The sequence below is a fragment of the Mustela nivalis genome (assembly GCF_964662115.1).
Source record: "Mustela nivalis genome assembly, chromosome: 1".
Classification (NCBI taxonomy): domain Eukaryota; kingdom Metazoa; phylum Chordata; class Mammalia; order Carnivora; family Mustelidae; genus Mustela; species Mustela nivalis.
The window spans coordinates 158,503,166-158,527,530 of record NC_139020.1 but is presented as its reverse complement, the minus strand read 5'-3'; the positions used below and the strand labels follow the sequence as shown (position 1 = coordinate 158,527,530).

The following is a 24,365-nucleotide window of genomic DNA, read 5'->3' as shown; positions in this document are numbered from 1 at the left end:
TGTTGAATCTGTAGAAAAATTTAGGAAATATTGCTATCTTAACAATATTAGATCTTCTAATCCATGAACATGGGATGCCTTTCCTTTTATTTTGATCCCCTTTAATTTCTTTCAATGGTGTTTTTATAGTTTTTAATGTACAGGTCTTACACTTCTTTTATTAAATTTACTCTTAAGTACGTTATTCTTTTTAATGCTATTGTAAATGGAATTTTTCTTAATTTTATTTTTGAGTTGTTTATTTCTGGTGTATAAAAATATGTTTAATCTTTATAAATTGATCCTATATCCTATAATCTTGATGAACTTTGTTTTTCAGCTCTAATAGTCACTTTGTGAATTCCTTAAGGTTTTTTGTTTGTTTTATGATTTTATTTATTTATTTGACAGGCAGAGATTACAAGTAGGCAGAGAGGCAGGCAGAGAAAGAGAGGAGGAAGCAGGCTCCCCACTGAGCAGAGAGCCTGACGTGGGGCTCAATCCCATCATGACCTGAGCCGAAGCAGAGGCTTTAACCCACTGAGCCACCCAGGCACCCCACCTTAAGGTTTTCTATATGCAATATCAGGTTGTCTATACACAAGAATAGTTTTACTTCTTCTTTTACAACTAGATGTCCTTTATTTCTTTCTTTCATTCCTTCTTTTCTTTAATATCCTTGGCTAGAACATCTAACATCATGCTGAGTACTAGTGGTCAGTGTAGTTCCACCCTTTTAGTTCTAACCGTTGTTCTGGGTGTGGCAGCTTCTCATTATAGCTTTAATTTGCATTTCCTTGCTGGGTGGCACATTTAATCTCACATCCCCATTGGATAAAAGATTTGAGTGTGCTTATCAATATATGTACACTAATATATGCACATCAATATATCTTCTGATGTCTATCTAAAGCTCAATTTATGTCATTTTATGAGAAAATTCTAATACTATCTTTCTGCACCTTCACAGAGTGTGGAGGTCCTCCTAGGCACATCCCTCTCAGAGGTCTCTCGGAGATACTGATGATCCATGAGGGCTTTGATCCATGGGGGCTTTCCTGAAGGAAGCTGAGTACTCTGCAGTGGAGGTGAATGGTGGAATCATCACAAGCCCCTCATCTGAGCTTTCCCTTGTGAGGTGGATGGCTGATTGGACTTAGGTTGCTCAGACCAGAATCTGGCCACAGCCCAACCCCATTTGCCTCCTGGAGAGCATTCTCTCCCTGGCTTGCAGGCAGCCATTATCTCACTGAGTCCTTATACAGCAAAAACAGAAACAGAGCTCCAGCCTCCTCTTCCTCTTCTTCTAGGAATGCTAATCCTATCATGGAGGATCGCCCAAACAATCTTACCTAAACTAGTCACCTCCCAAAGGTCCCCACATCCGAATGCCACCATGATCAGGGGTTTGGGCTTCAGCATATGAATTTGGGGAGGAGGTACATAATCATTCAGTCTATAATAGCTTAAAAGAACAAAATCTTCAAATTTCAATCTCTTTATATGGAAGACAGGACTAAGATGCCACCTACCTCTGGAAATTAGCTGGGAGGATTCGAAGTTTGGATTGGAAGTTTTGTAGAATAGCTGCTAGCCAACTGGCACTCTCTGCTGTTGGCTGTGCCCTTCAAGCCAGCCACAACAGGATCCCCAATCTCACATGCTCTTGCAGTGGCCTACCAACATTCTTCCCTTCAGGGGGTGGAGGAACCACACAGAGCCTCACCAATGTCCAGCTGACAGCCGGTATCAACCAGCAGACATAGGAGGAAGTGACCCTAAGATGACTCCACCCCAGCCCCCATATGACTGCAACTGTGTGAGACCCTGAACCTGGGCGGCAACCATGCAAAGGAGCTCATCCAGCCACAGAACCAGGAGAGATAAGGATTAAATGATTTTATTCTTTTTTTAAAAAAAGATTTTATTTATTTATTAGAGATTGAGATCGAGTGAGAGAGAGCAGCCACGTGAGTGGAGGAGAGAGGGAGTCCCGGGGTAGAGGGAGAGAAGCAGACTCTCTGCTGAGCAAGGAGCCCAATTATGGGCTCCATCCGAGGACGATGACCTGAGCTGAAGGCAGACGCTTAACTGACTGAGCCACCCGGGCACCCCTGATTCTGTTCTTTTATAGACTGAATGATTATGTACCTCCTCCCCAAATTCATATGCTGAAACCCAAACCCCTATCACGGTGGAATTCGGATGTGGGGAACTTTGGGAGGTGGCTAGTTTAGGCGAGATCATGTGGGCGATCCTCCATGATAGGATTAGCATTCCTAGAAGAAGAGGAAGAAGAGGCTGGAGCTCTGTTTCTCTGTTTTTGCTGTGTAAGGACGCGGTGAGATGGTGGTTGCCTGCAAGCCAGGAAGAGAATCCTCTCCAGGAACCAAATGTGTCTGCACCTTGATCTGGGATCCTAGATCTCCAGAACTGTGTGAAATAATTTCTGTTGTGTTAGCCACCCAATCTAGGCAATTTATTATAGCAGCCAGAGCTAAGACATGAGCTGTTAAACATTGGGATGGTTCACAGATAGCCAGAACAGTAAGGGCTAGATATTGGAATACTGGAGTGTGGCAAATGGCTGGGTTTATAGTTTTAGCTGTACCACTTGCAAACACCAATTGGGCAAGAGACTGAGCCTCTGTTTTCTCATCTGTAAAAGGGGGTAATAATTGTTCTTCTCACATTGCCTGATGGGAGGGTAAAATGAGTAAATACGGGTCAAGTGCTTAAGAGGGCACCAGGCACATAGGAAATATGCCCAATAAATGTTGTGTTGTGATGGCAGATGACAGAGGGAGGTATGAACAGCAGCAGCCTCATACGGATTAGAAATGATGTGTGGGCGTTCTTTGAAATCAGTGAGTCCGCTATGATGAGGGGACCAAGCATGAATGATAGGGTGAGCGCTGGGTAGGCAGTTTATCATGGAGAGGGGGGCTAGAAGGACACAGGCTTATAGGACAGGAGCCTCAGCTCAGAGGCCTTGGCCCAGGGAGGTGGGAGTAGGGGGCTCTCAGGCCAACCTGAGCCCCAGACTAACTGCCCATCCCCTTGACTATCTCCTAGCTGTCCTACTGGCCTTGGGAGGGGTATACCTGCCCAGCCTGAGGCACAAAATAGGGCAAGAGACCTGTAGCTGGCCCCTGCTCTGACCTGTGCCCCCAAATTCAGACACCTGGGCCAATCTGACAACCTCTGCAGCAGGGGCTTGGACAAAACATCTTTCCTGGGACTTCCTGCCAAAACCTCGGTGACACAGGTGGTCCCGGCAGGAGTCTGGAGGAGCAGAGAATATTTCCAAACCTGCAAGTAATTTACTATGTTTATTAAGTGGTTATTGTAGGTTAAATAACCAACCCTGCCTTATTAAAAATACTTGAAGATGCTAATCACCCAAGTCTACTGTTTGCTCCCGGCAGCCAGAAGCGATCTGTCCTGCTGGGAGCGTCTTTAACAATGACTCGGCACAGAGCAGCACCCAGCAAGACTTCAGGAATCTCTGTCTCCGTCGGCCTGACAGCTTTATGCTCCATAAATACTCAGAGATTATTAAAAACATATTTATTTAAGATGAACAGCTCTCCTGCAGATACAAATCTAAGCCGAAAAGGCTCATAAGCCCACTTACAATAATCAATGAGAGTATTTAAACACCCGAACAGCTTTGCTTAAACTTGAGGCCCCAGGCTTCATGGGGCAAGGGGAGGCCAGGCTAAGGGCAGGGATTACCCAGAAGCCAGCAGATCCCAGGAGACCAAGCCCAGCACCTAAAAGCTCTCCTCCCTCACCCCCTGACCATCCCATCTTTCAGGGCCTTGGTTGCTCATCTGAAGTGAGGCCCTTCGGCTCTCAAACCCCATCAGTGGGAAAGAAAGACCACCCGACAGAAGAGTGATGGGGTTAAATGAGGACATGGGTATTAAAGCCTTCAGAGCTCTTCAGACTCCCCCCTAAGGTTGGGTCCCCTTCCACCTCCCCATATTCATCCCACCCTTCTGCTCCCAGGCAAGACTATACACACATATACCTCCCCTCCCTAGAACACCACCACCATCACAATGTACACCTTGCCTGGTGTATACAGGTTACCTACAGATCCCCAGCAAGAACCGCTTCTTCCAAGAAGCCTTCCCAGGCACCTCACCCTACCACCCCTTTCCTGTGTGGCATGCCCACCCCATTTTTTCATCATGGCTCATCATCACCATTTGAAAGTGGCCATACAATTATTTTGTCCCCCGTGCTGGGAGCTCTGGGACCACTGCGTGCAAGCACCAAACCCAGGGCTGGTTGGGCAGTCATCACTCAAGCTACACTGCCTGCATGAACGTAGGGCCGAGGTTGCTGAGCACACAGAAGGGCAGCTATGTTAAACAGGGACATCTGACACCTGCCTGTGCCAGGCCTGGGAGGATTTTTAGACTCATGTTCTGTGCCTGTGCCTATCTCTGTCTCTTAATGACCGTAGCTTTGCAAGATGCACTTCAATCCGTTAGGGCAGGTGGGCCCTCTTTTCTCAGCCTTTTGAAAATAGGCTTCACTGTTTAAACAATTTGATCTTGTAGATAAATTTGAGAATAACTTTGTTATGTTCCCTAAATATTTTGCTGCAATTTTTTTTTGTGATTGGTCATTTTTTGGTATTTTCATGTTTTGTTTTGTTTTAAAGTAGTTGGACTTCAGGTGTAGAGGGTTGTATTAATGACAGTCCTTGATTTATAGCTAATTAGTATTGTCAGGCCCTAAAAGCCTCCTCTCTTTCGTTCTCTTTCGGGTTATGGATCATGATTCCCTTTCCGCTTTTCCTGCTTCACTACCTAAAGGTGACCAGCCTGTGTTCAATGGACTGTGTACATGTGCTTTCAAAATGAGCATTGCTCTTTCGTGTGTATTTTTAATTTACAGAAATAGTACTATGTTTAGATCTCATGCTGTCTTTTTCCCCACTCAGCACTATTTTTAAGATTGTTCCATGCTCATCTGTTGTGACTCCCCACTCCCCACCCTCCCCCCCCCCCCCCGTGCCCCTGTCTACTGCCTATGTGCGCATGTGCCCCATAGGCATGGTGTGAGGTCTCTCTGAGATGTGTACCAGGGTCGGCTTGCGGGTTCAAGTCCTGGATGCATATTCCACTTGACCAGGTACTGTGAGATCTCCTTCCCCCGAGGCGGCACATACCCGCCTTCCCACCGAGTTCCCGGGAGCCCACAGCCCCACCACACTCAGCAGCACCCAGCATTCCCATTTTTGCGTTTCGCAGGTGAAGGTGACCTCTTCTGTTTTAACCTACATTTCTCTGCGTGGTGGTATGAGCCTGCTTGTGTCTGAATTTCCTGTAATTCTGGGTCATAGCCTTTGGCTATTTTCCTCTTTTGTTCTTGTTGATTTGCAGAGCTTTCCCTTGGAGATACTATACAGTCCAGCCGTGCACAGACCAGACTAGATTCACGTCTCTTGTCAGTTTCAGATATCACAGATATCTTCTTCCGGTCTACTTCCTGTCTCTGAACTTTCTTTAGTGTCTTTCAATGAACAGAAATTCTTAATGCAGATGCTAATATAGTCACTCATTTTTAAAAATCTTGCAGCCTATGCTTTTGGAATTGGGTTTAAGACCTCACCCAGCCCTTTATCACAAAGATATGCACCAAGATGGCTCTGAACTTAACAGATTTGAGGATAACTGATATTTTTTCAGTCTTAAGTGATGCCACCCAGGCCTGAAGTCCAGACAGAGGAAAACAGTGTTTTCAGTTGAAGCTATTGAAGGAATAAGGGATCCTGTAGCTGCCCCACCTGCAACCACGGGCCCTGGCCATCCCCTGCCCTGGACAGCCCAGTGGGGGCTGGGAAACTGGCCCTATCCCCAAGGTAGCCTCTCACATCTTTGCTCAAACAGAACTTACTATGTGCCCCCACGGTGATGGGGGCATTGTAGAGACAGAGAGCTAGTTTGGCCATTAACAGGGAGACAGACACTGTTGAAAAATAGTAAACACAAGGAGTATAATTTCAAATTGTTTTGTCCATCTTGACAGAGGCATATACAGCAGTCTGCCTATGTCCAAAGTCTCTGAGCTGTATACTTAAAATGTGGGTCCTTTTCTATATGTGTATCATTTTTCCATTAAAAAAAAAAGTTTAGGAGCTCTCTCCCACCAAAGAGGTCATCAACAGGGAAGACAAGTCAACAGAGACTTCCAGAAGAAAACAGAACAAGAGACTCTCAGATGCCAGAACCTCAGAGGGCCTGTATCCCAAAGGGTTTATGGAGTCCTACACAGAGGCAGCTGATACAGGGGTAGGGGAGTCAGTCTGGGAAGTCATGCCCACCTGGACTCCAGTCCCAACTCTGCCGCTCAGCAAGTGTGATCTCAGGGGAGCTGGGTAACTCCCAGAGCCTCAGTGGCCCCGTCTATGTAATGGGCTGGCGCCATCTCCATTCCAGGTGACTGAGCTGAGTATCTTCCACAGGAGCAAGAAGAGCTGGGGATTCCTCCTTAAACTGTGACATTTCTGCCACAGCAGGCCCTCCTTGTCCCCTTGACACCCGATGTCACTGGCAATCTTGCCTCCTCATAGTGAACAGCTCCTGGTGTTAAGAAAGATGTTAAGAAACATAACACATCAGCTTCATCTACAGATGAACCACTCAATAACTATCTGATCAGTCCCTTTCCAGAAATAGCCTCCCCAGATGCAAAGACTTCAGGGCAGGGTCTTGTTTGCATACTGGGCCGGGCATGGCTGGGAAGAGCCGACATAGGCTGTGAGAGTCGAAGTGGGATGCCCCACCAGCAGAGGCAGCTCTCCTCACTCAAATGTTGCCCCAGGCAACAGAAAACAGTTCCCAGAGCAAAAGACCATCTTTCACAAGTTGCTGAAATATGGCTTTTTAGGAGAAATTTCCCTATTTTAAAATTTTGGCAAGTCGTTGAAATTGTTTATAACACTGTGGACCAAACAAAACTCATGTCTGGGCTGCCAGATTGCCACGTTAAAACATGTCTCTACCACCCCTATGCTATAAGGGACACACAGAAAGAATGGCCATCTGGGCCGGGGTTACACAGTGAGCAAATCAGCAGACAACTGGCACCTAAAATCTATCCCTCCATCCATCCATCACCCATCTATCCATTCATCATCCGCCATCCATCCATCACCAACCTTCCATCCATCATTTGCCATCCATTTATCATTTATCCATCATCCACCCATCATTCAACCCTTCTTCTCTCCCTCCCTCTTTCTCTCCTTCCCTCCCTCCATCTAACCAGCCATTCAACCATCCATCCATCATCCATACATACATACATACATCAACCATTCATTAATTCATTCAGGTATTTGTTGAGTGTCTACGGCATGCCAGGGTCCTTAGGCTAGAAGCAAAGGATACAACGATGAACAGATAAACAGATGAAAACAGGCAGATCCTTCTACCTATGCTATTATTTTCTGGGGGAAGCTAACATATAAAACATTAAGTTATAGAGTGTATCATGAGGTGATGATGTTGTGAAGAAAAATAAAGCAGGGAAGAAGTAGAGAGTGGTAGGGTAGAGTTGCAATTTTAAATAGAGTGGCCAAGGAAGGCCTTGTTGAGACGTGGCATTAGAGGAATCACTCACTTCCCTCAGGAAGTGAGAGAGAGAAGCTGGCAGGGGAAACACTGAGAGTGAGTGCCACCACCGTACTATGGAGGGAATGGTAAGGAGGCTGGGTAGGGGGAGACAGCAGGGGTGGGGTTGAGGGGGTGAAGGCAAGAGTGTACAGATCACGCACAGGTGTTGTGAGCATGGCTTTCAGTAGAAGCGGGACTTTCTGTAAGGTGCGACCAGGATATCTGTGCGATGGGAAGATGGGATGGAAGGGAGTGGAGGGGAGGAGGAACCCAGGGAGGAGGGACAACTGCTGTGTGTGACAACTGGTGGGAGAAGGCAGTGGCTGAGAAGACGGTGGAGCAGCCGATGTGGGGAAATTAGAGTCTTGGCAAGGTGAAGGTGCCCAACTGTGGATGAAAGAAGTCAAGGGTGGCATCAAGATGGCACCAAGTCTTCAAGACTGGGCATCTGGGGGCAGAGGGGTAGTGCAAGGTGGGCACGTGGCTCAGTCATGTGAAGGTAGAGAGGGCAACCTGGTGTTCCAAGTGGAGCCATTCAGACAGCAAGGGGCACTCAGGGAGGGCCTATGTCACATTCCCTGGGCCTCCCCCTGGGCTACCACACAGTGGTGCCGAATTAATTCAGCTATCTCCCCAGGAGGCCAGGGCCCCAGCTCACCCTTCTTCTCTAGGACAGCCAGCATCAATTCTTTGCCCTGCGCAGGGTGGCCAGATTCAGGGGATAAAAACCCAGATACCCACTTACATTCAAATTTCACAAAAGTAATAAGGAATTGGATAGGATATTTTTCTACTAAAAAAAAAAAAATTGCTCTTTGTTGATCTGAAATTCAAATTTATCTCAAAGTCCTTTGTCTGGCAACCCTACCCAGAATCCCCAAGGGACAGGCCACACAGATGCCAGACAGTGGTGGCGCTGAGTCCCTCCCCAGGATCCTCACAAGGACTGGGGTAGGGACATCATTTTTCTGAGCCTCAGAGAGAGGGCAAAATCTGTGAGGGCTTCACAGAGGTGAGGAACAGGAGAGGGACCTGGGTGCAGGGGACCCGTCTCTAAAGTCCAGGTTGGACAGCTTGCCTGCACTTAGGGATCCCAGGTCCTGGCACGGACCTCTCCCCAGTGTTGGAGGTGAATGGCTATGTAGTCCCGTACATAGAATACAGATTCACAGGTCACTGGCAAGTGCAAAGGGGCTGCCGAGGGGTCAGTCGGCACCAGGAAGGATCAGTAGAGACAGTGAGCAGGCATTTGGGAACTGTGGATGCCTCGCCTAGAAACACGGACATGGAGAAGACCAGTGTGGATCTCTGAAGATCTCTGAAGCTGCATTTGTTACTTCCCTTATAGGTCCTATACACAGTTCCCCCACTGAGTTCCCCCCTATCTCCAGACTGCCACCATTAGGCATGACATTAGGGTAGATTGTAAAAAGGCTCCAATCCTCACCCCCTCCTTCTACCCTGTCCTCTGCAATGGGATTGTGTAGCTCCTCCCATCAGTTTCCCCCACCTCTTTAACTAATAGAATATACTGGAAATAATACTGGACCTGTTCTAAACCAAGGCCTCAAGAAGCTTACATGTTTCTGATCTCAGTCTTCGAAGTCGGCCACCAGCATGGGATGAAGCCCAGGACAGCTCCCTTGGAGGTAAGAGGCCCCATGGAGAAAGTCCCCACCATTATAGCTGAGGCACCAAACATGTGAGTGTGCCTGCCAAGAATGGATCAGCCCAAATGTCAAGCCACAGAGTTATGAGCTAAATAAGTAATGGCTATTAGAATCCACAGAATTTGCGGAAAGTTTGTTATGCAGCAAAAGCTAGCTGATACAGCCTCTACCTTCTCTCTGTTCTCAGGTTCAAAACTTTAGACTCCTCTTTGACTGGCAAGAGCCCTCACTCCACCTCTCTGCTACCAGGCCTCTCCTTCCCACTCCAGGCTGAGTGTGCTCCTTTCTCTGAGCCAGCCGAGATCACACAGCTGGCCCTGAGCTGGCTAGGATTCAATGCCCCACACCCTGTCTCCAGAGCCGCCCTCCTGAGTGCTCTCCAAAACCTACCTCAAGGAAAGGCTGTGTACTTGATGTACCCTTGGGTTCCCCAGGAGACCCTCAGCTCTGCCAGCCAGGGGGAGGACTTGTCTTGATCTTCTCTGCTGCCCCAGGAGCAAGACTGGGGCCAGCTGTGTGTGCAGGGCGTGGGGGCTTAAGGGCTAATCATACTATTGATACATCCAGGTGGAGTAGTGGGAAAGAGCAGAGGCAACAAGCTGCCAATCTTCAGATCCTGGCTCTGCTTCAAAACTGGGTGCCTCGGGCAGGTAGCTAAATCCCAGAGCCTTGATTTCACTCTCTGCAAAATGGGGAAACTAGTGTCTTCATCAAAGAGTTGTTTTCAAGGGGTAAATAAAGGAAATACTCGAACAGTGCCTTGTACACAGTAAGTTCGTTCTGACGGTTGTTGTCTAACAGACAGCTACGTGGCTGGTGAAGGGTCTTGCTCAAGTTCACTCAGCAGTGGCAGAGGCATGAGGCTCTTCATAGCCCCGTCTCATCCTTGTTTCATCTTTGGGGACATCCTGAAATATGGATCCTGCTTTTGGGTCCCAGCTGTCGTGAGTCAGATCTCCAGACAAGGGCCCTCTCCCTTCTCCCCGGGGGTGGCAGCCCTGGCCCCCCCACTGCCCCAGCCCTGGTCCACTGCTGGGCCCTGACTATCCTCCCCTGCTCCCTCAGCCTGTCAGCTCCCCTCTGACATCCTTCCTCCCCTCCCGTTCTCACCTCCTCCCAGGAAATGTCACTGTGACAACATTGATAAATATTTATAAAGGCAGTCGAGGAGATAGGGCGCAAACAAGCCAAATAAATAAGCACATTTTAAAATACTGTGCCTGACAGTTGACTTCCCCCAATTGAGGATCTGTGTGTGTGCACACACACGTGTGTGCATGAACACACGTGCACACATTCACACACAAGCTGCACGTCCTCACACATCAACTCACAGAATGCTGGCTCCTATGAGGTCGTCTGTGGGGACCCATGGGGGCTGCTCCCTCCACAGATGGGGAAACTGAGGCCCTGGGGGGGGGCTGCTCAGGATGGCTCAGCTGGACAGTGGCAGTGGGGACCTATGCCAGCTTCATGCATGCTGAGGTCCCTGCTTGGCCTGGTGTCTCTAAACAGAGAACAGCTGTTAGCAAATGCATTAAGGGATTTCGTGTTTACTCTGCTCTTATCTGCGACAATAACTGTGGGTTTAGGGAGATAGCCACAGTCTGTTCCGCAGCCCTGCCCGGCAGCCAGCGGCCCACACTGGCTTCTGTGCGCACACCCGAGTTGCCTGCAGCCTCCCAGCGGGGTTTTTTCAAGGACAGTTCCCAGTAGGGCTCAAGGCCGGATTATCCTTCTCCTGGGACCTGCACGCAGGCTTCCCTGTGCTTGGGAGGAGGCCTGGGGCCTTGGAGAAGTCCTTGCACCTGGGCCTATGTTTTCCCATTAGCTGGTGAGGTTTCTTTCTTTCTTTTAAGATTTTATTTATTTATTTGACAGAGAGAGATCACAAGTAAGCAGCGAGGCAGGCTCCCTACTGGGCAGAGAGCCTGATGCGGGACTCGATCCCAGAACCCTGGGATCATGACCTGAGCCGAGGGTAGAGGCTTTAACCCACTGAGCCACCCAGGCGCCCCTAGCCGGTAAGGTTTCTAAAAAGGCACCAAAGCTAACAGCCTCCATGTGGGTTCCCTAATTACCATTCTGTCTCCACCCCCACCCCAAGAGGAAACCCAGGGCCATCTACATCTAGTTCACATCAGATACTAGTCTTTGGGCTCCGCGACCCCTGGCCACCCAGACCCCAGCGGGCAGCTCAAGGAGAGGCCTGGCAGGGTAGGCAGGGTCACCTCTGGCTGATCCTGATGGGTGTCTTGTGCCAAGCTCGGCACAGGAAACTCATTTACGAACACTCTGCGACCCGGCCTTATCAAAACCAACCCCCACCCAATTAACAGAGAGAAGCCAGGGACTCTGAGATCCCCCAGGGACCCAACCCCCAGCGGCAGAGAGCCCAGCAAGGATGCCAGGCATGCGTGCCCAGAGCTTAGGGGGTGCCCCTGAGTGCCAGACCCGCATGCTGGCCTGCTTCCCACCCGAATTGAACAGGGCAGAGTGACACTACTGTCGTTTGATCAGGTTTTACAGAAGGGAGCCCGGCCTCCAGGAGTCTGGGTCATTGGACAGGTGGGGTGGAGACACCAGTGCTCAGGCTTCCTGGGCAGGAGTGGCAGGCCTTTGCTTGTGGATAGGAGGACCAGAGCCTGAGATGAGCTGTGTGGGAGGTGCCAGCATAGCTCTGGGGCCAGGACAGGCAGGACTATAGTTTGCTCTGTCCTTCTCCCCAGATATGAGGCACAGGCTCCCACAGCACCTCGCCCCAGACTCCGCTCCCTCTGGCCACGTGCCCACCAAGTTAGCCCGCCCTCTGTCCCCCACCACATCCAAGGCACCTGCCACTGCAGAGTCTCCCTAGCACACACAGGCCCACTCTAGCTCACCCTCCAGCTTGCTCCCACCTACCCTCGGGCTGCAAGCTGCACCTGCCCACTCCATCCCCCCACCCACCACCACGGGACCCCAGTCCTGACTCCCATTATCTTTATTTCTATTTTTTTTTTCATTTTTTTCTTTGTTTTTCTTCTTTCAAGATTTTATTTAAATTCAAGCGAGTTAACATACAGTGTGGTATTATTTTCAGGGGTAGAATTTAGTGATTCATCACACATCGAACACCCAGTGCTCATTCCATCAATGCCCCCCTTAATGCCCATCACCCAGTGACCCCATCTCCCCACACACCTCCCCTTCGACAAACCATAAGAGACTCTTAACCATAGGGAACAAACCGAGGGTCGCCGTTTTCTTGAATCTTCCCAGCCTGTCTTCACCAGGGCAGTATGACTCTGGGTGTAGAGATGTGGAAACGGTTTCAGGGAGGAGACCAGCAGCCCCAGAAAGCTGGGATGGGGATGGGTGGGGAGCAGGGCAGGCGAGACAGGGACCGGGGCAGCAGAATCCTCCAAACTGTCCAAGCCAGGACACTTCTGAGGTACTTGCAGGGGCAGCGGGCTGGCGGTGGGCACAACACCGCGTGTCACTTGGATCCTGTGGTTGGGATGTCCACAACAGCTGCCCTGGCAGAGGCAGCCTGAACCAGGAGAGAGAGAAAAGACCAGAGTAGGGGAGGAAGGGGGAGAGTGGAGAAGGGGAGAAGGGAGAAAGGTAGGGAGGATATATGCCCTGGACGCTGGGCACAGGGCCCTTTTTCAGTTCTGGTTCTCCGGGCGCTTGCCGGACTCCTTTGGCCTCCTCCTCCCTCAGGCCCCACTTTTCAACTCCCCCACCTCCACAGCACCCTGAAGTCCATCCTCAGGAGTGCCCCCTCCTGCCCTTCACCAGGTGGGAGTCCAAAATGTCCCATGTCTCCTCCCAAGCCCCCCCCCCCCCCCCGCCGCTGGCTTTGGCTTCCTGTGGAGAAATGCAAGGCAGCTAGCTTGCTCCTGGCCTCGCCCACCCATCCATCCAGGGACAGTGCACAGAGCCCTGTCCTGGGCTGAACCTGGGCCCCTAGACATAGTAGAGGCGTAGTGGACACACATGTCTCCTGGGTCCTCTCTGTTCTCAGGATGGGGGAGGGCATGTCCTGGAAGAACTGCCCAGAGCTTCCCCTAATTGCCCCTGTCCTGGACCCCGGGGCGCATCCATACCCTTGAGCACTAGTCACTGGATTCCTGCCCAGTAGCTCCGAGGGGCCCACAGAGCCTATAAGCCTGCGTCCCCAGGCCCCTCAGTAGCCCCATGCTTTCAGCCATGGTGCACAGCTGCTGCACCGGCCCCTGAAGGCCCCAGTCCTCCAGGGAGATGAGATTTTCTTTTATTGCCTGATTTTTTGTTTTTAATAAGGAGGTTATTTTAAAAGGACAGCAGCTGTGTGAAAAACAGGCTCTGAGCTTGCTGGGACCCCCTAGACAGGCCCACCCCATGCTCCTTGTCTAGGAAGAAGGGCAGAGCCACCAGAGGCCCCCCATATGTTCCTTTATGCAGCAAATGACCTTGGGGCCCTGGGGCAGCTTTCCTAGGAAGGAGCCCTGCCGGTTGCTTTGCTTGGGGACAGAGGAAGGGAGGGAGAGAAGGGAAAGGGCAGAGGAAGAAGCTGGGAGGTTCCAGCTACATTTGCCTTTGCCAGATCTGTGGGAGCAACAGAGCCTGAGATGACCGCAGAGCCGTCCCGGGTGGGGAAGGTGCCGCGTTTGGAGTTTCGAACCCCAAACCCCAAATCAGTCCGTAATTGGCTATACACCATCCACCCCGCAGGAAGGAGGGGAGTCTCAATGCCCCAGAGGCCTCTCAGCAAGGAGGGGCCTATCATCCCTGACTGATGGGAGAAGGGGCAGCCGTGAGCTTCCTAGCAGCCGCCCTTCCCAAGCCCGGGAATGGGCCTGGGGCACCACCAGCAGCCATTACTGAGCCCTCCCTATGCCTGGTCCCACCTGTCCCCAGGTCTCAGGGAACACACATGTCCCAAGGACTGAGTGGCAATGGGGCATGGAAAGGGAGGCAACCCCAGCTGTGACATTTAACAGAGGCCGGCCAGCTCTGCAGAGAAGGCCTGACCCCAGTCCCTTCACTCCTTGCAGCGTGGTCCACGTGGTCCATGCAGCCTCCCAACCTGCCCTCCTCCCCAGAGCTGTGAGCCAACAGGGTCACCGAGAAGCAGTGCCCAACTCACCGCCCCCAGGTGCCTGCACCCAGCCCTCCCTGGGGGAGACAGAGTTCCCTGGCATTCATCCAGGAAGCCTTTGGCAAAAGGAAGACACTCACAAAGGACACCCAAGTGTCAACAACTCTCACTGACCACGTGGCCAGGACAGGGTGGGCTAGGCTCAGGAAAGCTGCCCGGGCCGCTCGAGGGCTGAGCCCCAGCAGCTGATGGCCAGCAGTGACCCCCTTGGCGCTCCTGTCTATCCCCAAACCCAGGCCTGGGATGCTCTGAACAACCAGTTTTGGCTAGGTCCAGCAAGGTGAGCCATGAAGCCCATGTAGTCTCCCTGACCCTGCCGGCACCCCCGCACCCTAACCTGCCCCACCCCCGCCTCCTTTCAGCCCCAGCAGGAACTCTGCCTCCTCGGTCTCCTCATGCCTGGCCCCTGCAGTTGTCCCTCTTGGCCTCCCTGCCTCCCAACTCTTCCTGCTCTAACGCAGCTATAAGAGAAAAGGAGCCCATACCGAACAGGGCTCAGCACCCCTCCCCCCGGAGCCCTCATCCGCTCCCTACTCCCAGGGCCCACTTTCCTCCCCAGCCTTGCTCCTCCCCACACCAGGCCCAGAGCCCATTCACTTCTCTGGCAGAAGGTGGGTTGTGCTAGACCAGGCTCCCCAGCCTCCTTTTGGCTTCAGCGCCCTTCGGGAAACCTGCCAGGTACCCAGGTACCCAGTCTGCAGGACTCCCCGGAAGGTGCTCTCCATAGGTGAGATCCTGCGTTTGTCTGTGTTGCTGTTTGTTCAGTGGCTGCCTTCTGCTCTCCCCCACCCCCCCGGAGAGCATGAGCTCCAGGCAAGCGAGGAGATTCCCCCGTGACTGGCCCGTTGCCCAGCCTTGAGCCTGGTGCAGAGAAGGGGCTTCAAAGGTAAGGGTGGCTTGAAGCATCTACCCTTTGAGGTCAGAGGTTCCCTCCTCCAGGCCCCTCTGGTGTGACCCAGTGTGGCATCAGGGTCCACATAAGGGCACACTGTGGGTGTGTCCAGGATGTGGGCAAGGGGCTCCAAGTTTGCCACGGGACCGGTGCAGGTGGGCCAGGATGAAGCAGGAGCTCAGAGGAGGGGCTGGCTGATCAGAAGGGCCATGATCTCCTTGGGGATCCAGAGAGTGCCAGCTGTCTCGGGGCCACAGCTGAGAGGGACAGGCCTCCCACTGCTACATAGGATGGAGTACTCTGCACCAGGGAGAACTCCAGAGCCACACACACGCATGCACACACGCGCATACAAATTCAGGACATAAACACATACACGTAGACATACATACCCAGGGCACAAACCTCACCCACAGAAATAAATACATACACAAGAACCAGGACACATGTCTTAAAAGCTCGTTCTCGGAGACACACAAATTCAGACACAAACACATAGACACACCTAAGGCACAAATGTACTCACGCTCACAAAACACACAGAAATAAATAATATACAGGCACATGCCTGCAGGATACCAAAGACAGAAAGGCATACACACACGTGTGCAAATGCATGTATAAAACTTGGCCACAAACCTAGGCCGATCCACACACACACACACACACCTGTACCACGTGGACCTCCGTCTCTTGCTCTCTGTCTGTCTCCCCACCCCACCCCTGCCTCCCCCGCCCCCACATACACACTCACCATTGTCATGAGACAGCCTGGTGCCTCCAGTCTGAGCCCAGAATAGAGTGTCCCCCACCTCTGGCTCCCCCTCCCCTTCCCCAATTAGCCCTGGAAACAGGGGCTGCAGGAACAGCGGATTCAGCCTGGGCCCTGGGCGCGCCTGGAGCTAAGAAGCACCTGTCACTTCGAGGATCCCTCTCTGCTCGCTGACATCTCCCACCCCAGCACAGCCCAGAAATGTTCATGGGGCGAGAGCAGTTTCAGAAAGAGAGGCAGGAACACTCACTGTGGGAGCCCTCCCCAGCCCTTCCACAGCCCAGAAATCCTCCCTGCAACTGTCCATCCATCTAGCATATATTTACTGGGCACCTACTGTGTGACAGGTACTCACCAGGCTCTGGGGACAAAATGGGGAGCAGAGACAGACAACGCAGCCCTCACAGAGCTTAGCACAAGACAGACAAGCTCATCAAACCATCACAAGAGCGATGGTGGGATCACCACTGGGCCTGGAGTGACCCCAGCCTAGGAGAGGTCAGGGTCACTCTCCCTGGGTCTGAAGCACTGCCTGGGTGAGGAGGGTTGAAGAGGATGCTGAGAGATGCTTGGAGGAGGTCAGCGTGGGTGCACAGACCTTGACCTGGTTTGAAAGGAGGGAGAAAACTGGGCAGCCATCTCTCTCTCTCTCTCCTCGCTGCTCCTCAGAGCTGCAGGCTAGGCCTCGTTTTGCATCACAGCCCTGTTCTTCAAGACCCTCCCCACCTGACCACACGGCTCTGGTCCTTTGTGATCCGGGAGCGTACCCCAGCTCTGGGAGCCAGGCTGGAGGCTTGGAGCTGGGAGATCCATCGCAGAGATGTGAACACTGAGACCCTGAAACCCAAGCGCCAAGGCACAAGTTCACAGCAAGGGAAAGAATCATCTAAGACAACAGAGCCAGTTAGCCATAGTGCCTTCTGAAGAAGCTGGTCCAGTCTCCTTATTCAGATGGGAAAACTAAGGCCACGTCCACTCTCCCTACCTGGAGGACAGGTGGGTAGCAGAGACACAAATGAGACTGGCTGGTATGGGCCTCGTGGGATGGAAGGGGTCCCAGTGGGGCATGTATGTGGGTACATGTGTGCACGTGTACGTGACATGGCATGGAGGAGCTGGGGACATGAGCAGGCTGGTGTGATCTGATCGGTCCGTGCTCATACCACAACCTTGCTCCATTCTTGGCTCAGCACCCGGTCCCAGGTCAGAGATTGAGGGTCTAGGGAGCCTACTGCCAGGGCATTGGGCCCCTGGGCCAGCTGAGACAGGGAGCCGTGGGCTCTCAGCAGGCCAGGCACAAAGCGTGTGTGGGCTGCCATGTTTAGGGCCAGTGCTAAAACACACAAGCCCTGCGGAGGTCACGTGTGGGGAACTTTCTGAGTGGACTTCCCTGGAAGAGTCCTGCTGGGCTTCTGTGCACCCAGAGCAGGTATGAGATGCGTGGCAGACAGGTCCTGACTGTGCATTGTCCATGTCCCCTCCTAAGTGCACAGTGCTGGTCAGCAGAACCTCTCCTGTAGAATTAGAGGGTCCCCTGGATAGGCTGGATTCAAGCCCACATGGGGACAGGACTGCCGGACAGTCCCATGGGAATGGTACTGGGAGGAGGGGGTGCCAATTGCCCTGGCAGGAGGAACAGAGACTTCTCCTGGGAGCCCCTTCTTCTCTAGGGGCACTGCTTGCTTGCTGGGCACAAACACAATACAGCAGCTAGTTTTTGCTGTGTAACAAATCATCCCAAAACTCAACGTCTTAGAACAATGATCCTTTCTTATTTAGCATTCCACTCTGCTGGTCAGCTGGGTGCTGGTCTAACCCCGCTCTGCCAGGCTTTCCCAAGTGTCTGTGATTAGCACCAAGTTCAAGAGTGGCTCACTGCCATGTCTGGTTGGTAGCCATTCTTTTGGCCATTGCACTTTGGCTCTCCATTGGCTTCTTAGTCTCTGGCTGCAAGTTAGCTCAGGCTCATCCCCATGACAGTCTTGGGTTCTGGGGTAGCAAGAGAGAGCTGGCTCTAGCATGCAGGTCATTTTCCAGTCTCTGCCAGCAACACGTTTGCTGCTGTCCCATTGGCCAGACAATTGATGGGACTTGCCTGCATTGCAGAGATGGAGAAGTAGACCCTGGCTGGACAAGAGGAACCACAGAGTTCTGCTGGGAATGGGCAGAAGTGGGTGGGACTTGTGGTCATTGCTGCAATCAATCAATCAGGGGACCACACTAGAGGAGACAGATGAGATGAGATGGCCCCTTTCAGACCTCCTAGGGGTCACAGCCAGATGCCCAGAAGAGCTGGGCTGGCAATGCACTTGGGGAAGATATGTCAGGCATGGCACAGGAAGAAGTGGCAGGGACTGTGGCTTAGTTGGGTGGCAGCCCTACTGAGAACACAGGCCCCGGGTTGTTTCAAGAGGCTCCTGATGTTTCAAGAGAACTCAGAGACCTGTATTTTTATGTGAAATCTACTGAGTTGTTGTCAAGCAATTAAACATTTTTAGTAGACTACAGAATGCATTCACACATTGAGATCCTTACGTAACAATAACGTGGAGCAAAGGATTGACGCACCAGCCCCCCAGGTGGAGTTCACAGATGTGATGTTTACTGAAAGAGCCCGGAGCACCTGCTCCAGAGCACCTCTGGCCAAATTAGCCTAGTGGCTGGCTCCGCTGGGCAACCATTTCCCTGAGACCCTTCCGAGGTGCAGGCAATGTCCCCTCCCTCGATCGGGCTGGGCCTCCCCCAAGGGATACATCAGTGCATTTGCTGGAATTTAAACCTTAATAAAAATGAAAAATACAAAGCTCATTCTACCTGGAGGCTAAACACACCTTCAGACTGGCCATGACGCAGGGAGCAGCCTGTCCTGCTCTAAGCTTGAGGCAGGACAGGGTCGGAGGGGCTGGGGTTGGCTTGCTGGAGGCCACAGAGGGGAGTTACATATGCTGGTGCCTGGCAAGGAGAGGCGTGGGACAGAGGAACCTTGACGGAAAGTTCACCATGTGCTGGCAGCCTCCTTGCAAGTGCAATTTGTGAACTCATTTAAGATGGACTTCGCAACACCTGGGTGAGGAAGGATCTATTATTACCATCATCATCATCCCATTCTACAGAGAAGGAAACTGAGGAGAGGAGCGGTGAGATGAGGTCATAGGATCTGGGTTATGGCTGAAGCCTTTTGCACTCTGCTTCTCCAGTCAGGGGCTGATATATGCCGTATCGGCCAGGTGGGGGTACTGAGGTGGCCTAAAAGGGATAGCTCTCCAGTGACACACCAGAGGGACACAAGGGATGGTGCACATGGCCAAAGCTGGTCCCCCTTGCAGTTGCCCTGCCAGGAGGTTGGGGGCATTGTTCTGGTGGTGTTAGAGGCACAGGGATAGGACGAGGCTGGGTGTGGAGGCCCAGAGAGCAGGTGGGAGGCCAAGATCAGGGGGCGAGGGGGAAGCGGAGTTAAATACCAAGAGAGTCCCCAAGTCCCTAGCAGCCTGCACTTGGAGTCTCACCTAGTGAGGCCTCTTGGGAGATGGACATCAGGGCTTGGTTCAGCTCCATTTCTAGTACCAGAAGTCCATGCACCAGGAAGCAGGGCATCTAATGCCGTCCCCATGGCTCTCCTGCAATGACGCCATGCACAGTGGGGCTTTACCTGGTTTCTGGGTCCCAGGCAACCCCAAGCAGGCATCGACCTTCTCTGGGCTCCCACAGGTATTCTAGTGTTCCTGGAGGCCAGCCCCATCTAGGACAAGGGCTGCTTGATGCATCCTGCAGGAAGGCAAGGGTTCGCTGGTCTGGGGAATGGTGCACATTGCAGAGTAGTGTGGGGTTCTGGGGGAGGGACAGGGTCCCCTTGGGGAAGTAAGAGGCTCAGAGGCCAAGGTGATGGGTGGGAGGAGCCAGAGAGACTAACTGCCAATTTCAGGCCCCTGGCAGGAATAGAAAAAGCCTCTGGCCAGGCCATCCTCTAGGAGCTAGTAAGGATCCAATACCGGCCCCCTCCCCCCTCTCCCAGGGAGAGGGCCCAGCCACGGGGAGGAAGACAAAGTGCTTTTGTTCCTGGTCATGTTCATCAGGAAGCCAAAGTTAACCTGAACAAAGCAGAGAGGGGCGAACCTCCCACAGGGGACCCACCTGGGTATCACCACTGTGCCTTGAGCTCTCCATTTGCCCCTAAGAAAGCGGCAGCCTCATGATGGTTTATCAAGCTCAGGCAGAGACCCAGGATTTCAAGGCCTGGAGAAGTGGCCCCAGGGCCCTTGATCTGCCCCCAGGATAGTTGGCTTGCCATCCCAGACCCCATCCCAGAGCAGGGAGCAGCCTCTCCCTCAACCATCTCCCACAGTGGCCTGAGGTGGGGGGGAGCCGGGGCTCAGAGCCAGCCTACTCCAAGTTTGAGAGAAAATGACGAACGGTGGAAATTAGGTCAGCTTCTTAAGGAGGAGGAAAAGAAACCGGAATCCGGGGGACTGCGAAGGGGCGAGAGGCGGGCGCCGCGTTGCAGAGACAGCGGGTAATGGGAAAACTTTCTTCAATTATGTGAAGAAGAGCGAGCGCACGTCAGCCGGGCTACAGGCGAGCATGGAACCGATAACAGATGACTGGGAGAGGCAGCTGCTTAATGGGTTTTTCCCTCCATCAGTTAACCCGAGCCAGTGGCCCCAATGACAGCGAGGGGCAAGGCGCTGGGGGAAGGGCACGGGCTCAAGGGCCTCTCGTGCTAGCTGTTTTCCTGTCCTCCGCCTGGTGACAAGGATATCGGGGTGGGGGGGGCACGGGGCAGGGTTCTCGTGTTTAGCACAGCATCCCGGTAGGGAGGCACAGGGCTTGGCGGGAGGGGGCTGCCAGGGCACCCAGGCTCCCTACCTGAGCTGAGCGCACCTCCCCGGGGCCACACACAGTTGCGACTGCTCCCACCTAAATCACACGTGCACCAACCTTCACACACGGATGCCCAGACCCGGACATGTAAACACACAGCTGGACAGGCAAAGCACATCTGCTCACACTCTCTCATGGCCACACACACGCTTGTTCCCAGATACTCACTCAACACACCCAGACACCAAACACACACATGCATGCTCACAGAACGCCCCCAGACATAATCCTCACGAAACACTCTCAGACCTGGCCACAGACATGCACAACCAAATGCATGTGAATGTACAGGGACACAGACCACACACATGCACACACGCATACGCAGATGCTCAGACTCAAACTGGCAGAAACATAGACACACTTATGTACTCACAGAGCTCACCACACAATCAACATTCCTAAATACACATACACGTCATACCCCAGACACACATTCCTGAAGTCCCCACTCACGTGGACATAGGGACCAGAGCACTCTCCTCATGGGCAGGTCCACAAAGCCACGTATACCAGGCACCCGGAGCGCACAGTGACTTACATCCCTCACTGACCTGTTGAGTGCATGGTCCTGAGGACCTATCAGGTTCCAGGACTATATTCTGTTCCAGGTATGTTGCAAACAGCATGGGCCACACCACACCTCATGAGACTCGCATTCTAATGCGGAAGACAAACAGTGTGCGGGAATCAAGACACTGAAGGGGAACCGAAGCACGTGAGAGGAGCCAATTACACTGCAAAAGCGAAACAGAGCCGCTGAGGGAGGGCCCCGCGGAGTGGGGGACCAGCAGATGCTCCTGAAGGGCCCCCCCCTGAGAAAGGGGCAAGGTGTTCCAGGCAGATGCAACACCAGTGCAGAGAGCAAGGGGGCTACCCTGGGAACACTGAGGGGTCAGCCAGAAGGAACAGACAGTACCCAGTGGGAGGCTGAACGGCCGCTCTGAGGGTCTGGCCGCAAGAGACCAGCCAGAGGGCTATGCTATTAACCAGTGCAGGTGATGGGAGTGGCTGGGTTCTGGGTAGATTTCCATGGCAGAGCCAAGAGCTTTCCCTGAGGGACAGGCATGAGAGCAGCAGAGAGCAACAGAGAGCAAGTGGAGGGAAGCTGGCTGTGGCCATTGTCTGAGAAGAGGAAGAACTGATGGGGACAGAGGACAGGAGTTCCCTTGGGACACTGGGGCGGGCAGAATAATGCCCCCTGCATAGCTATCCTGACCCCCAGAATATGTCACCCCCCAGGGCAAAAGGGACTCTGCCCATATAATTCAATTGAGGGTGTTGAGATGAGTTGATTATTCTGGATTATCCAGGTAGGCTCAGTGGCATCACATCGGTTCTTGAAAGGAGGCATGAGGCGGCAAGAGGGCCAGAGTCAGGAAAGGAAACGGAGAGAAGCAGGTTGGAAGCTGCTTCCCTGGCTTTGAAGGAAGGAGGCCAACAGCCAGGGAACAAAGAGGTCTCTAGAAGCTGGAAAGGCAAGGGAACAGATTCTCTCCTAGAGCCCCCAGAAGGGATCGCCGTCCTACGGACACCTGGATGCTGGGACTTCTGACCCCTAGAACTGTAAGAGAATAACACATCGCATAAGCCACACCAGGTGTGGTCATTTGTTACAGCAGGGGTTCCTGGGAGGGGGCCTGGCAGAAGCCGTAAATCTGGGAGGAAACACCCTGCAGCATAGCTGGAGGGGGCGTTGGAAGGCCCCATACTGGGTAAGGCTGGGGAACCTGTGTGACAGGCATGGGAAGGGGATCCAGCCTGAGCACGGCCCCGGCATGAAGAGGTCAGAGAAGAAAGAAATCAGAGGAGGAGGTGGAGAAGGAGCGTTTCTCCTGTAAGCCAAATGGAGAAAGTACTTCAAAAAGAAAGAGGAGACGAGAGAAAGTGTGGTTCATCTGTTCATGCAGCAGAAACGGCTTGGCAACAGGAAAGACTTCACCACCGATACAAACCATCCCCTGGGTGAGCCTCAAAACCACGGTGCTGAGCGAGAGAGGCTCTAGATAGAGGAACGCGTGCTGTGTTGTCCCACCCCTGTGTCGTCTGGCAAACACAGTGTCCTCTAGTCCCAGAACGCAGACCTGCGGCTGCTAGAGCTGGGGTTGGGGTCGTGGGAAGGGACTTGGGGGGGCCGATGCAGGCCTCCTGCAGCTCAAGTGTGGTGGTGGTCACATGGGCAAATGCCTCTGTAAACACCCATGAACTTGCACACTTCTATGGGTGTAATTGTTTACATGTAAATTACACCTCTAGAAAGTTAACTTTTAAAAAATCAGCAGAGGGCACGATCTCCTTCAACTACTGTCGGTTGGGAAAGCAGGATGAGGCCAAGAATCCCTAACCCTGTGCCACCCTGTGGTGGATACCAGCCAGAGGGAGGGGGATTGTGACCGTCTAGGGCCATCAGGACAGTCTGTCATGGGGACAGGTGGTTGGCTGAAGCATGGGCCTGGGACCCAGCAAGGGGCACTGCTCTGTGGCATTTCTGGAGGAGAGTCTCTCCTAGTATAAGACCTGGCAATGCAGGAAGTTCCCATCTTTCTCTGCCCTGGTGGGGAAGCTGTCAGATGAGCCTGGAGGCCTACTGCTGTAGCAGACACCTTCCAACCACAATGAGAAGGCAGGAGAATTTCGGGGATTCTGACACACACTCTGGTTTTGTAGATCCCCAGAACAATCCCAGACTGGTGTCCCTCCATTCTCCAACCCCTACCTACCCTTTTGAGCCAGGAGGCCCACCCCACACAACCCCATCAGCTCAGGGCCCTCCCAGTGACACTGGCCCATGGGAGGTAAGGAAAGAGATCAGAGAGAGGTACAGAGGTCAGGATGCTTCTCCCACTCCCTCTATTCTCTGGGCTCTCTTACCTGGAGTGGCTGCACCCCTCTTTCCCAGAACACATCTTCTGTTGAAAACTTCCCCCATCCTCCCCTTCCTCTGGTTTCTGGCAACATGATTTCCTTCCCTGGTCATTTGGGCCTGGAGGAAGCAATAGCTCCCAGCTCCTGCTAATTTTTTGATGACACTGTGAGTTCCTTTGACCCCGTCCATCCCACAGAAAGTCCTTTCATTCAATGCCACACAACTGTCTGTCTCCAGATTTAGAGTTAGCTAAGATCATCAAATATGAGTATGTCTCAAAGTGCAGCCAGAAGCGTTCCTAACAGACTCACCCAGTTAGGTTCCCCACTAGTGGGGAGACAGAGCTTCAAGCAGGTAATTATAACATAACATATGAACAGGGCTGAGGTTGTCAACCCAAGCCCCCAGACCTGGTCTCATCGGAAGCCACCAGATCCCTGCATCGGTGATTAAGAGAGCCAAGGCATCCACTTGGAATGAAGGCACTCTGTTCAGACTTCTGTCTCTTGCAACCAAAAACACACAAAAAAATCTGATAGACGGACC

At 52.6% G+C, this 24,365-nt stretch overlaps 1 long non-coding RNA gene across 1 annotated transcript in view; it reads right to left on the bottom strand.

The window, feature by feature from the left end:
• Positions 1-6,000: 6,000 nt before the first annotated feature.
• Positions 6,001-24,365, bottom strand: part of LOC309872653 — a 54,588-nt gene continuing 36,223 nt past the window's right edge. The window contains exon 7 of the long non-coding RNA XR_014316038.1: positions 6,001-6,581. This is a non-coding gene — a long non-coding RNA (uncharacterized lncRNA). The remainder of the gene's footprint in view (positions 6,582-24,365) is intronic.